The sequence below is a fragment of the Crinia signifera genome, chromosome 2 (assembly GCF_055691185.1).
Source record: "Crinia signifera chromosome 2, ASM5569118v1, whole genome shotgun sequence".
Lineage (NCBI taxonomy): Eukaryota > Metazoa > Chordata > Amphibia > Anura > Myobatrachidae > Crinia > Crinia signifera.
Window position 1 is genome coordinate 367,067,776 of NC_139218.1, and position 15,714 is coordinate 367,083,489.

Below are 15,714 nucleotides of genomic sequence, written 5' to 3' on the forward strand. Positions count from 1 at the left end.
AATAATTATAGAAAATTATATAAATAGATCTATACTATATTTAAAATAAAGTAAAAAATCAATTACTGAGAGTATAGAGATATAAAATTAAAGCTCACTATGGCACAATTAAAATATCATTATTATTTCACTCAAATAATTAATTAATGAATGCACTATTAATTATAGATAATTATAGAAATAGATCTATATTATATTTAAAATAAAGTAAATAAAAAAAATAAAAAAAAAAATACACATTTATAGAGACACAGGAAGTGAGGTCATAGACTTCCTCCTATAAATAGGAGACCTGGGCATACAGGTATCACTTGCACATTGGATACAGAGGAGAGCACTACTACTGGAGATACCAGGTACAAAAAGCTATTTGATCTTATGGGGATAAAAGCTGGAAATAGTGTTTGCTACCCTAAACTTTGATTGTAATACAATGTTTTCATGTGCCGTCCATTAGGAATTTCCTTTGTTCCTTTGGAAAGCTTTTTTGCCTCTAAGGATTATAGGATCACCTATCCATTAGAGGTATGTAAAAATCTAATAAAAATAGTACTATAAAGGGGACATCTGTTACTAGCTTAAAATAAGTTTTAATATACTTTTCTCCCCTCTTTATAGAAGAGAGAAGGATAAAAAAAACTTTAAATTGTGGTCCAATTTACCTGATTTTTTATACCTGTGGAGGCGCAAGGATAGCGCAAACACCTGGTCATTCTAAAAAACTAAAATCTAATCGGTATGTATATGAACATAAATATAATTTGAAAGGGATCTAAATGGGTTGGATTTATGTGTCATAAAACTTGTTATATTCATTGAACCCATTAGATATTCCTCATAAAATAAAAAGTGAAGAATTATTATGGACCAGCAAAACAGATTATAAATTAAAGGTAAAACTGAAACCTAATGAGTGTATATAAATCAATTGAGATTAAAATTGATATCATGAGTTTGAATCTATATATTTCTGTTGGTAGTTGTAGTATACCCAATGAGGAGTCAGGTTTGAACCATTGACAGTAAAACCAGTACCGAAATTTTATTCTCTGCTGAGAAATTACTATACAGACCGAACAAGGTATGACATGCTTTTTATTTCATAAACTCACAAAATTATGGGAATAAAATATAAAATTCATATGATAATAGTAATGCAAGCTGGAAATTTCCACGTTTCTCTTTCCTCCCCTTCCTCCCGCTTGAATCTTATTTCCAAGAAAAATGTTTTCTTTTCAATTAATGATATATGGTGAATTTTAAAATAATAAAAATAGTATTTTTCTTATATACGAATCTGATAAAAGTAATACTATAAAAAGAATATCTTCCGTCTGTTCTTCATCCATACAGGACAATTTGTAAAAATGTAAAAAAATTATTTTAATTGTATGTATATTTTTGTCTTTCCTCGTCTGATATGCTTATTACTATGTTTTATTTATAGATATATGTAAAGCACCCCTGATGAAGTCTCGTTGTGAGACGAAACGCGTCGGGCTTTTTGCATACATCCATTGTATAAAGAAAATCTTCTGTTGAGAAAACTGTACAAACAAATCGTTTTAAAGTGATTTTACAATAAATGTTTTTCATTTTAAAAATGTGTCTATGGATGGTATAGAGATAAGGAAAGACTAGTGTGACTACTGGGCGCTAATTAGCACTATTGTGGTGGTATTCGATTGGTGTGGCCTCACTAGTAGGGGGCCAAGTGCTATAGCGACCGTTAGATATTCAGGATTAGCGCAAATCTAGGAATTTTGTGTGTTGTAAACTTGTGCTTTCTACTAGTAATTCCTAGACTGCTGCTTATTAATAACTACAACCCTCAAAAATGCCTGTAATTACAGATAGATCCAATAGAAAATTAAAAAGTAGATCTATTTTTTTAGATGATATTGAAACTGTTGAACAGATGGAAGGAACGGAGGAGGAGTATTATGATTTATTAAACCAAATGGAAAAAATCGCCTCTAAGGAATTAAAGGGGTGGTATGAACTAATTACCTTAGAAAAGTATTTGGAGGTAGGGAGAATACCGAGGGGTCTACGAATTATAAAGAACCCTACAATGGGTCAAGACAATGTAGATTTTATGAGCAATTGGAATAAAATCTTAGATGATTGCTCATTAAAACTAATCACACTTATTACTAATGAGAGAAAAAAAGAACTAGTTAAATATGAAGACTCATTAAAAAAGTTAGAGACGTCATTGGCCAAGTTCGAAGAAAATGAGGACTTTAAGAAAGATGTAATTGATTTACAAAATAAATTAGATACTCTGGAAACAGATATTATATCTAGAAAGCAAAAGAAGTTTGTTCGTGACAAACAAGACTATGAAAGAGGGAATGTGCATAATTGGACACAACCAGAAACAAGGTATACTACACATTCCGCACGTACACGGAATTATTCTAGGAATTACAGGGAAAATAATGAAGAAGTGTTCTCCAATGAAAGAGAACATTTTCGCCCCAGATTTAACTCATTTCAAAAACAAAAACGTTCCTTTTCAAGATTTGATAGGAACCGTGGAAGATCTCCTCATTATAGAAACCAGCATGATAGATCCCCTTACTATAGAAACCAACATGATAGAAGGGAGCGGTACAGACAGCGTACACCGCCTAGACGAACGTATTACCCTGAGACATCAAACAGATACGAAGTAATGAGATCTCCATCCCCAGGTCATCATTTTTTAGAAAAGAGAAAAACCATTTTCCCCCATACACAGGGAAAAGAAACATTATATCAAAGATTGGATTCCCCGATGAGCACGAAAAGATCTTTAGGAGAAGGGGAAAGAGAGGAGGTGCAAAACTCTCCAAAAAAGAAAAGGTTTGCACACTTCCAGAAAGACCCATTAACACAGGACTCCTTAACTTATCTAAAAAGACCCTTTCGCAACCACAAATCGAGTTATTAAATAAAGGCCTAAAATTCGCCCCTGATCAACATTCAAAAAAATTTGAACTCTTTATTGATCTTAATAGATACATTAGGAGGCTAACATTGGAGAGGCATTTCCTGAAAAATCCTATGTATCAATCATTAAATCCTAAACCTCTAGTAGCCCCACCATCTAAGTTCTTCCCTGTGGAATCAAAGGGACACCACATGGAAATATTTTATGATTTGGTCAAAGAAGATTTAAAGAATCTTCAAATTAATGATAAAAAATGCAGTAACCTCTCTTCACAGGAAAAGAAGGCATTAAAAGAGCTAAAAACAGATGAGGAAATTATTATAAAAATTGCCGACAAAGGGGGTGCAGTGGTCGTGCAGGATCGGGCCAGCTATTTAGAGGAGGCATATAAACTGATTGACGACCCCACCACCTATGAAAAATTAGATCATAATCCACTAGAATTCTATAAAGAAGAACTCCTGACACTACTTAATAAAGCCTATAAAGAAAATGTTATTTGTAAAAAGGAATGGGAATATCTGTATGTAGAAAAACCTAAAACTGCATTGTTATACCATATACCTAAAATACATAAAAACAAAACTCATCCGCCAGGCCGGCCTATAGTAGCAGGAGTGGAGTCACTTACAGCCAACCTGTCTCACTTTCTAGACCTAAAATTACAACCTTATGTGAAGGCACAAAGATCCTACTTAAAAGACTCCACGCAAGTTCTTAGGGAGCTGGAAACTATCAGTTGGAAGCCCACGTATAGATGGGCCACAATTGATGTTCAGGCCCTCTATACTTGTATACCACACCAAAAGGGAATAGAAGCGGTGAAAAATATTTTAATGGATGATATAACAACAACTGAAAAAGAAAGAACATTCATATTAGACGGCATACAATTTGTCCTTACCCACAACCATTTCGAGTTTAACCCCTTCCTGACAGAGCTAGTTTTGGCGTTCCTGACAGAGCCATTTTTTTCAAATCTGACATGTCTCACTTAAGTGGGGATAACTTTTTTTTGCTTTTACTTATCCCAGTGATTTTGAGATTGTTTTTTCGTGACACATTGTACTTCAAATTAGTGGTAAATTTGGGTCGATACAGTCTGTGTTTTTTTGTGAAAAATACCAAAATGTCGTGAAAAAATGGAAAATTTAGCGATTTGCAAAATGTTAAATTTTCTGCTTGTGAGACAAATAATCATACCACTCAAAATAGTTAATAACTAACATAGACCATATGTCTACTTTATATTTCCATCATTATTTCAACTTCCTTTTCATTTTTTTGGACACTAGGAGGCTTACAATATGAATAGCAAATTCTCAAATTTTCAAGAAAATTTCAAACACTGATTTTTTTAGGGACCAGTTCAGTTCTGATGTGACTTTGAGGGACTTGTATGTGAGACACCCCCATAAATGATGCCATTTCAAAAACTGCACCCCTCACAGTATTCAAAACAGCATTTTGGAAGTTTGTTAACCCTTTAGGTGTTTCACAGGAATTAAAACAAAGTGTAGGTGAAATTTCAAAATTTCTTTTTTTTTGCAGATTTGCAATTTTAATACATTTTTCTAAGGAACACAGTACATTTTACTAGAGAAATGTGACTAAAAATTGATTCCCCCAATTCTTTTGTTTTCATAAATATCCTATATGTGGCCCTAGTGTGCACGTTGACCAAACCACAGGCTTCATAATAGAAGGAGCACCTACTTGATTTTGGAGACTCCTTTTTCTGAGATTATTTTTTAGGCACCATGTAGGTTTCTAGGCACCATAAGATGCTAAAATTTAGGAACCCCCCCACAAGTGACCCCATTTTGCAAACTACACCCCTCAGGGAATTCATCTAGGGGTATAGTGTACATTTCAAACCCCCAGGGGTTTCACCAATTGTGGTACAACTGGGCATTGAAAATGAAAAATTAAATTTTTTACACAAAAATGCAGTTCTGGCTCAAAATTTTTCATTTTCACAAGGAATGAAGGAGAAAAAGCACCCCAAAATATGTGCCCCAATTTCTCCCGAGTACGGCAATGCCTCACATGTGACCAAAAAATACCAGTTGGGTGCATGGCAGGACTCCGAAGGGAAGGAGTGATTTTTGGATTTTGCAGCTCAGATTCTGGTGGAATTTTGGTGGGTGCTATGTCGCATTAGCAAGACCCCCCAAGCACCAATACAGTGGAACCCCCCCACAAGTCACCCCATTTTGCAAACTACACCCCTCAGGGAATTCATCTAGGGGTATAGTGTACATTTCAAACCCCCAGGGGTTTCACCAATTTTGATACAAGTGGGCAGTGAAAATGAAAAATTACATTTTTTTACACAAAAATGCAGTTCAGGCTCAAAATTTTTAATTTTCAGAAGGTATGAAGGAGAAAAAGCACCCCAAAATCTGTGCCCCAATTTCTCCCGAGTACGGCAATGCCTCACATGTGACCAAAAAATACCAGTTGGGTGCATGGCAGGACTCAGAAGGGAAGGAGTGATTTTTGGATTTTGCGGCTCAGATTTTGGTGGAATGAATGGTGGGTGCTATGTTGCATCAATACAGTGGAACCCCCCCACAAGTCACCCCATTTTGCAAAGTACACCCCTCAGGGAATTCATCTAGGGGTATAGTGTACATTTCAAACCCCCAGGGGTTTCACCAATTTTGATACAAGTGGGCAGTGAACATGAAAAATTACATTTTTTTACACAAAAATGCAGTTCTGCCTCAAAATTTTTAATTTTCAGAAGGTATGAAGGAGAAAAAGCACCCCAAAATCTGTGCCCCAATTTCTCCCGAGTACGGCAATGCCTGACATGTGACCATAAAATACCAGTTGGGTGCATGGCAGGACTCAGAACGGAAGGAGTGATTTTGTGGATTTTGCAGCTCAGATTCTGGTGGAATTTTGGTGGGTGCTATGTCGCATTAGCAAGACCCCCCAAGCACCAATACAGTGGAACCCCCCCACAAGTCACCCCATTTTGCAAAGTACACCCCTCAGGGAATTCATCTAGGGGTATAGTGTACATTTCAAACCCCCAGGGGTTTCACCAATTTTGATACAAGTGGGCAGTGAACATGAAAAATTACATTTTTTTACACAAAAATGCAGTTCTGGCTCAAAATTTTTCATTTTCAGAAGGTATGAAGGAGAAAAAGCACCCCAAAATCTGTGCCCCAATTTCTCCCGAGTACGGCAATGCCTGACATGTGACCAAAAAATACCAGTTGGGTGCATGGCAGGACTCAGAAGGGAAGGAGTGATTTTTGGATTTTGCAGCTCAGATTCTGGTGGAATTTTGGTGGGTGCTATGTGGCATTAGCAAGACCCCCCAAGCACCAATACAGTGGAACCCCCCCACAAGTCACCCCATTTTGCAAACTACACCCCTCAGGGAATTCATCTAGGGGTATAGTGTACATTTCAAACCCCCAGGGGTTTCACCAATTTTGATACAAGTGGGCAGTGAACATGAAAAATTACATTTTTTTACACAAAAATGCAGTTCTGGCTCAAAATTTTTCATTTTCAGAAGGTATGAAGGAGAAAAAGCACCCCAAAATCTGTGCCCCAATTTCTCCCGAGTACGGCAATGCCTGACATGTGACCAAAAAATACCAGTTGGGTGCATGGCAGGACTCAGAAGGGAAGGAGTGATTTTTGGATTTTGCAGCTCAGATTCTGGTGGAATTTTGGTGGGTGCTATGTGGCATTAGCAAGACCCCCCAAGCACCAATACAGTGGAACCCCCCCTCAAGTCACCCCATTTTGCAAACTACACCCCTCAGGGAATTCATCTAGGGGTATAGTGTACATTTCAAACCCCCAGGGGTTTCACCAATTTTGATACAAGTGGGCAGTGAACATGAAAAATTACATTTTTTTACACAAAAATGCAGTTCTGGCTCAAAATTTTTCATTTTCAGAAGGTATGAAGGAGAAAAAGCACCCCAAAATCTGTGCCCCAATTTCTCCCGAGTACGGCAATGCCTGACATGTGACCAAAAAATACCAGTTGGGTGCATGGCAGGACTCAGAAGGGAAGGAGTGATTTTTGGATTTTGCAGCTCAGATTCTGGTGGAATTTTGGTGGGTGCTATGTGGCATTAGCAAGACCCCCCAAGCACCAATACAGTGGAACCCCCCCACAAGTCACCCCATTTTGCAAACTACACCCCTCAGGGAATTCATCTAGGGGTATAGTGTACATTTCAAACCCCCAGGGGTTTCACCAATTTTGATACAAGTGGGCAGTGAACATGAAAAATTACATTTTTTTACACAAAAATGCAGTTCTGGCTCAAAATTTTTAATTTTCAGAAGGTATGAAGGAGAAAAAGCACCCCAAAATCTGTGCCCCAATTTCTCCCGAGTACGGCAATGCCTGACATGTGACCAAAAAATACCAGTTGGGTGCATGGCAGGACTCAGAACGGAAGGAGTGATTTTTTGGATTTTGCAGCTCAGATTCTGGTGGAATGAATGGTGGGTGCTATGTTGCACCAATACAGTGGAACCCCCCCACAAGTCACCCCATTTTGCGAAGTACACCCCTCAGGGAATTCATCTAGGGGTAGAGTGTACATTTCAAACCCCCAGGGGTTTCACCAATTTTGATACAAGTGGGCAGTGAAAATGAAAAATTACATTTTTTTACACAAAAATGCAGTTCTGGCTCAAAATTTTTCATTTTCAGAAGGAATGAAGGAGACAAAGCACCCCAAAATCTGTGCCCCAATTTCTCCCGAGTACGGCAATGCCTCATGTGTGACCAAAAAGTGGCAGGACTCAGAAGGGAAGGAGTGATATTTGGATTTTGCAGCACAAATTCTGGTGGAATAATGGTGGGTGCTATGTCGCATTAGCAAGACCCCCAAAGCACCAATACAGTGGAACCCCCCCACAAGTGACCCCATTTTGCAAACTACACCCCTCAGGGAATTCATCTAGGGGTATAGTGTACATTTCAAACCCCCAGGGGTTTCACCAATTTTGATACAAGTGGGCAGTGAACATGAAAAATTACATTTTTTTACACAAAAATGCAGTTCTGGCTCAAAATTTTTCAATTTCACAAGGAATGAAGGAGAAAAAGCACCCCAAAATCTGTGCCCCAATTTCTCCCAAGTACGGCAATGCCTCACATGTGACCAAAAAATACCAGTTGGGTGCATGGCAGGACTCAGAAGGGAAGGAGTGATTTTTGGATTTTGCGGCTCAGATTCTGGTGGAATGAATGGTGGGTGCTATGTGGCATTAGCAAGACCCCCGAAGCACGGTGAAATTATGAACCTAATATTCCATAGATGTGTGGTATAATTTAAAACACTCCTTTATACATAGGCCGGGTTTGTCGGGGCAAGTGTCACACTGGAAAATAGTTTGCTTTCTTATTCCCTTTTTATAGCAAACTTTGCACCTTTTTTGTGTCCTGCCCTTTTTTCCAGTGGAGGGGATTTCATCAGGAAAATGCTGCCCTGGTACAATACGGGGGCCAGTACTAGAAGTACTGGGGCCCTCTGCCTGCTGGTTCCCAAATATTAGGCCCTTTATGACTTCCTCTTGAAAGTGCATAAATGTCCCCCTCTGGCCGGTAGAACGGAATAGCACGTAAGCGTTATACAGTGCCATCTGGATGATATACACGGCCACCTTCTTGTACCAGATTTTTGTTTTCCGCAGGGCACTGTACGGCTTCAGTACCTGATCTGAAAGATCCACTCCGCCCATGTACCTATTGTAATCCAGGATACAATTAGGTTTTGAGGTGTGGGTACTGGTACCTCGTACAGGGACGGAGGTGGTACTGTCTCCGTGAATTGTTGTCAGTATAAGGACATCCCTCTTGTCCTTATATTTGACCAACAACATATTTTCGTTGCATATTCCCCTGCTTTCACCCCTTCTCATTACTTGGGCAATGTGCGTTTTTGGGAGGCCTCTTTGGTTCTTGCGCACAGTACCGCAAGCTGCTGTACCTCTTGAACCAAGGGCCTTAAACAGGGGGATGCTAGTGTAATAGTTATCCACATAGAGGTGATAACCTTTATCCAGGAAGGGGTGCACTAAATCCCAGACAATTTTCCCACTAACACCTACGAGGGAGGGGGGGCATTCTGGCGGTTCAATTCTTGAATCCTTCCCTTCATATACCCTAAACCTGTGAGTGTACCCTGAGGTGCTTTCACACAGCTTATACATTTTTATGCCATACCTTGCCCTCTTATTGGGAAGGTACTGGCGGAATTTAACCCTTCCTTTAAAATGTATAAGGGACTCGTCGATACAAATAAATTTTTCAGGGATGTACACCTCTTCAAATTTGGCACTGAAATGATCAATGACCGGCCTGACTTTGAATAGCCGGTCAAAGGTGGGATCATCTCTGGGTGGGCACTGTGCATTATCGGTGTAATGTATGAATTTAAGAATTGTCTCAAATCGAGTCCGGGGCATGGCCATACGGTAAAATGGAGTACTGTACAGAACATCTGTACTCCAATATTGCCTAATTTCTGGCTTTTTTACTATGCCCATATGAAACACCAGACCCCAAAACGTCATCATCTCTACTGCATCTACAGGGGTCCACCTAGCAAATGATGACGTGGGGTTTTGAGCAATAAACTGCTGGGCATATAAATTAGTTTGGTCCACCATTAAATTTATAAAATCATCAGAGAAAAATAATTTGAAAAAGTCAATTTCTCTGAGACCTGTGGAATCAAATTGGATTCCTGGCATGCCCAAAAACTCAGGAACCTGGGGCTCAAAATTGTCTGGTGGTGGGGTCCATACTAGATCAATTATTGGGGGGGGAATCTCAGCTGATCTACGGGGGCGTCTTTGAGGGGGTCCCTCATCAGCAGAGGAGGAAGAGGAGCTTAAGGCAAATCCTTCAAATTCCCCGCTTGCATCACTGCCTGTGTCAGAGTCCGAAGCAAGCATGGCATATGCCTCCTCCACTGAATACATTCTCCTGGATGATTGGGAGGACATTTGGGAGGACATTTGGGAGGACATTTGGGATGCCATTTTTATTTTTGTGTTACCGGTAGTGAAATGTTTCAACACGTGTATAGTGTAGGGGGGGGCACAAACTTTATTTCAATCCGGGGGGTATGTAGTGTGTAGTGTGTATGTGGTGCAGAAAAAAAAAAAAAATGCTTTATACCAATAAAAAAAAAAAAAATGAAGGGGTTAAAAAAAAAAAAAAATGAAGGGGTTAAAAAAAAAAAAAAGGAAGGGGTTAAAAAAAAAAAAGGTCCTGCGCCAAAAATTGAGCACAGATGTTGGTCAGTAACGTCTGTCACTGAACAGCGCTCAAAGGCAACAGGAATTTGATCAAAAAAAAAAAAAAAATAGATCAACCCTGTGCCGAAAAAGATGATCAGTGATGTACGTCACTGATCAGCGCACAGCGGCCACAGGACACCCACAAAATCACAGTGTGTGTAAAAAAAAAAATTAAAAAAATACCCCACAGCACACACACAAAAAAAAAAGGTGATCAGTGATGCGACACTGATTACCAGTGAGGTGCAGCAGGTGCACAACCTTTGGTGCAACTGACAGGTATATATAAAAAAAAAAAAACCTCTGTACCCCCAAAAAAGTTGCTGATCACCTCAGATATAGTGATCAGCACAAAAGGCGGGGACAGCAGACACAAAATTTAGCACTCTCTATCACTATCTCTCTCTATCTCTCTATCTCTCACTATCTAACACTATCTAACACTCTATGACACTGCAGCAGCAGCACTCACAGGTATATCTATATATAAAAAAAACCCTGCGCCCCCAAAAAGTTACTGATCAGTTAATTTATACTGATCAGCACAAAAGGAGGGGGCAGCAGTCAGTTATATAAAAAATATATAGCACAATCTGTCACTATCTCTCTCTATCTCTCTCTCTCTATCTCTCTATAACTATCACACTGCAGCAGCACAAAATATAGCACTCTGTCAGTAGGCCTCTCTCTCTATCTCTCTCTCTCTATCTCTCTCTCTCTATCTATAACTATATCACACTGCAGCAGCACAAAATATAGCACTCTCTGACACTATCTCTCTCTCTATCTCTCTCTATCTCTCTCTATCTCTCTCTATCTCTCTCTATCTATCTCTCTATCTATCTCTCTATCTATCTCTCTATCTATCTCTCTATCTCTCTATCTATCTAGCTAATACAGTGCAGCAGCACAATTTCACAGGCACAATTATTGAACAGGATCCAGTAATCAATCAGCAGCGATCAAGTAAGTATTGCAGGCAGCAAGGTTCTGGTCAGTATGGCGGCAGGGGGGTACGGTGACCGCACTGCACGCTTTCCAGACCGGAATGGCGTCTGCAGTGCAGTCACCGTTAGTTTAAATCCCCCTCCTTGGCTGTGATTGGTCCGTCGGTCCGACGGACCAATCACGGCCTTTGGGGGCGGGCGGGGTGAGGTGGGGTGACACCAGTGTCACCCTTACACCCCGCGGTGATTGGTGCTGTACTTTACAGCACCAATCACCTCTGATCCCGTGTCACCGGCGAACGTTATTCGCCGGTGACACAGGAAAACGCTGTGAATGGCTGTTCACACTGAACAGCCAATCACAGCGATCGCCGACGGGGGGGCGGCATCGCAGCCCCCCCGGGGCATGCACGGACATGTCTGCTGTCAGGGACAGCAGACATGTTGAAACTGTCACCGCGTCTATAGACGCGGTGACAGTTTAAAGCCATGACGTACATTTACGCCATGTGTCGGGAAGTGCTTCCCGGCCATGACGTAAATGTACGTCAAATGTCGGGAAGGGGTTAACCATGCCCATTACGTCCAAAAACAAGGGACGGCTATGGGCACTAAGTTTGCCCCGTCATACGCAAACATTTTTATGAACAGTTGGGAACAAGAAGTGATGTATGAAGGTCAAGAATATAAATATAAAAATGATAATATCCAGTTCTATAAAAGATATATAGACGACCTCATTTTGGTGTGGGAGGGTGATAAGACAAGCTTAGACTCTTTTATCCAGGGGTTGCAAATTAATGATTTCAACTTGAAATTTACACATAAAGAGCATGAAACTGAAATTGATTTTTTGGACGTGGTATTAACAGTTGACACTGAAAATAAAATCAATACCAAAACATTTTTTAAAAAAACAGATGCCAATAGTTATATCCCAGCCAACAGCTGCCATTTAGATAGGTGGAAAAATAACGTCCCCTATGCCCAGTTTGTCAGAATCCGAAAGAATTGTAGCAGTGTGGAAACATACTGGGAACAATCTGACTTACTTGCTAGAAACTTCTTGGAAAGAGGATATAAAAGTTCAAACATTCGAAAAGATCAAGAGAGAGCATCTTTATTAAATAGACAGGATCTCCTTCAGGTAAAGGTAAAATCCACCCCAAAAAAATTAACACCATTCATTACACAATATAGCCAGGAAAACAAACAAATTACTAAATGTCTCCAAAAACATTGGTACCTATTAAAAATGGACCCTGTTTTAGGCCCTCACCTTCCAGATAGACCAGATATTGTCTTCAGGAAGGCAAAAAACCTTAAAAGTATACTGGCCCCTAGCAAACTTAGACAAGTTAAAAACTCAAATCCCCCATTACAAATGGGGAATATGTTTGACAGGAAGGGACTATATCCCTTTAATAAATGTATATGCTGCCAGTATATAGATAGGAAAGGTCCTAGCATTCCAGAACATCTGAAAAAAGATTATAGGATGCAAAATGTGGTAACATGTAACTCCACTTATGTGGTGTATATTGTAAAATGCGGTTGTAATTTATCATATATTGGTAAGACGAAGAGGAATCTGAAATTGCGCATTCAGGAGCACTTACGTAACATAAAGAAAAAAGTACAGACACACAGCTTACCTAGACATTTTGAGTGTAAGCATAACTCTGAAGTAAGCTCCTTTAAATTTTCCGTCTTGGAACAAATTAAGGATGATCCAAGAGGAGGTGATAAAGACAGACTATTAACTATGAGAGAATCCTTTTGGATCTATTCCCTTGATACCATGACCCCAAAGGGACTTAATGAATGCATTGAAATCACTCCCTTTCTTTAAGTTTGGCCTTATATAGGTACATTCCAACCGCATTAGTATTCTTGTGATGTACTGGGAATATTGGGAAATGTTATTCCTGTACAAATTGTGAATATGAAAATATACTGATAAATACTATATGTATGTAAATTTTACCATGACCTGGGTAAACACTCTTGTAAAATGTTCCAAGATTTTTTTTTTTTTTTTTTTTTTTTTTTTTTTTTTACATCTGGGCTTGGGTGAAATTCCATGCTTTGTTAATCTTGCAACTTCATTGTAATATTTATGCCGGTTATATCTTTATAATATCCATATGGTGTATTTATATGTAAAATTGTAACAACTTGCTATCAGGTTGGAGATATGTCAATATGTAACTTTAAATTGTTATAGTTTGTCATCCGCTTAGCAAAAAGTATGGGTCCATTATCATTCTGGGTCCCATATCACTTTTCAAGTAATATTCTAATTTGGCTTGAAATAAAAATTAGATTAAGAGGGTTAATGCTATCTATACTTTGTAAGGCAAACACGGTTTCCAGTTGACTATCCATGAGATTTAGGGGCTCCTATTATTAGTGGGGAAATAAATTATGATATATTTAAACAAACAAAAAATCAATTACTGAGAGTATAGGGATATAAAATTAAAGCTCACTATGGCACAATTAAAATATTATTATTATTTCACTCCAAAATAATTAATTAATGAATGCACTAATAATTATAGAAAATTATATAAATAGATCTATACTATATTTAAAATAAAGTAAAAAATCAATTACTGAGAGTATAGAGATATAAAATTAAAGCTCACTATGGCACAATTAAAATATTATTATTATTTCACTCAAATAATTAATTAATGAATGCACTATTAATTATAGATAATTATATAAATAGATCTATATTATATTTAAAATAAAGTAAATAAAAAAAAAAAAAAAAAAAAAATACACATTTATAGAGACACAGGAAGTGAGGTCATAGACTTCCTCCTATAAATAGGAGACCTGGGCATACAGGTATCACTTGCACATTGGATACAGAGGAGAGCACTACTACTGGAGATACCAGGTACAAAAAGCTATTTGATCTTATGGGGATAAAAGCTGGAAATAGTGTTTGCTACCCTAAACTTTGATTGTAATACAATGTTTTCATGTGCCGTCCATTAGGAATTTCCTTTGTTCCTTTGGAAAGCTTTTTTGCCTCTAAGGATTATAGGATCACCTATCCATTAGAGGTATGTAAAAATCTAATAAAAATAGTACTATAAAGGGGACATCTGTAACTAGCTTAAAATAAGTTTTAATATACTTTTCTCCCCTCTTTATAGAAGAGAGAAGGATAAAAAAAACTTTAAATTGTGGTCCAATTTACCTGATTTTTTATACCTGTGGAGGCGCAAGGATAGCGCAAACACCTGGTCATTCTAAAAAACTAAAATCTAATCGGTATGTATATGAACATAAATATAATTTGAAAGGGATCTAAATGGGTTGGATTTATGTGTCATAAAACTTGTTATATTCATTGAACCCATTAGATATTCCTCATAAAATAAAAAGTGAAGAATTATTATGGACCAGCAAAACAGATTATAAATTAAAGGTAAAACTGAAACCTAATGAGTGTATATAAATCAATTGAGATTAAAATTGATATCATGAGTTTGAATCTATATATTTCTGTTGGTAGTTGTAGTATACCCAATGAGGAGTCAGGTTTGAACCATTGACAGTAAAACCAGTACCGAAATTTTATTCTCTGCTGAGAAATTACTATACAGACCGAACAAGGTATGACATGCTTTTTATTTCATAAACTCACAAAATTATGGGAATAAAATATAAAATTCATATGATAATAGTAATGCAAGCTGGAAATTTCCACGTTTCTCTTTCCTCCCCTTCCTCCCGCTTGAATCTTATTTCCAAGAAAAATGTTTTCTTTTCAATTAATGATATATGGTGAATTTTAAAATAATAAAAATAGTATTTTTCTTATATACGAATCTGATAAAAGTAATACTATAAAAAGAATATCTTCCGTCTGTTCTTCATCCATACAGGACAATTTGTAAAAATGTAAAAAAATTATTTTAATTGTATGTATATTTTTGTCTTTCCTCGTCTGATATGCTTATTACTATGTTTTATTTATAGATATATGTAAAGCACCCCTGATGAAGTCTCGTTGTGAGACGAAACGCGTCGGGCTTTTTGCATACATCCATTGTATAAAGAAAATCTTCTGTTGAGAAAACTGTACAAACAAATCGTTTTAAAGTGATTTTACAATAAATGTTTTTCATTTTAAAAATGTGTCTATGGATGGTATAGAGATAAGGAAAGACTAGTGTGACTACTGGGCGCTAATTAGCACTATTGTGGTGGTATTCGATTGGTGTGGCCTCACTAGTAGGGGGCCAAGTGCTATAGCGACCGTTAGATATTCAGGATTAGCGCAAATCTAGGAATTTTGTGTGTTATATATATAGATATATCTATATATATATATATCTATATATATATATATCTATATATATATATATATATATAGATATATATATATATATATATCAACAAGGAAAGGCAGGGCTGACCCAGGTTCAGTGTAAATGGTGCAGACCCAGGTCCGACCCAGGTCGAAGTGCTGTGTAAATGCAGTATAAAGCAGGGTCAGACCCT

At 37.8% G+C, this 15,714-nt stretch overlaps 2 long non-coding RNA genes across 2 annotated transcripts; both read left to right on the top strand.

The window, feature by feature from the left end:
* Nucleotides 1–616: 616 nt before the first annotated feature.
* LOC146059209 (uncharacterized) lies at nucleotides 617–1,762 on the top strand. The gene is made up of 4 exons (XR_014470180.1): nucleotides 617–736; nucleotides 829–893; nucleotides 981–1,081; nucleotides 1,448–1,762. It is a non-coding gene; the product is annotated as an uncharacterized LOC146059209 (long non-coding RNA).
* A 12,303-nt stretch (nucleotides 1,763–14,065) lies between these two features.
* LOC146059210 (uncharacterized) lies at nucleotides 14,066–15,485 on the top strand. The gene is made up of 5 exons (XR_014470181.1): nucleotides 14,066–14,098; nucleotides 14,200–14,478; nucleotides 14,571–14,635; nucleotides 14,723–14,823; nucleotides 15,190–15,485. It is a non-coding gene; the product is annotated as an uncharacterized LOC146059210 (long non-coding RNA).
* Nucleotides 15,486–15,714: the final 229 nt, after the last annotated feature.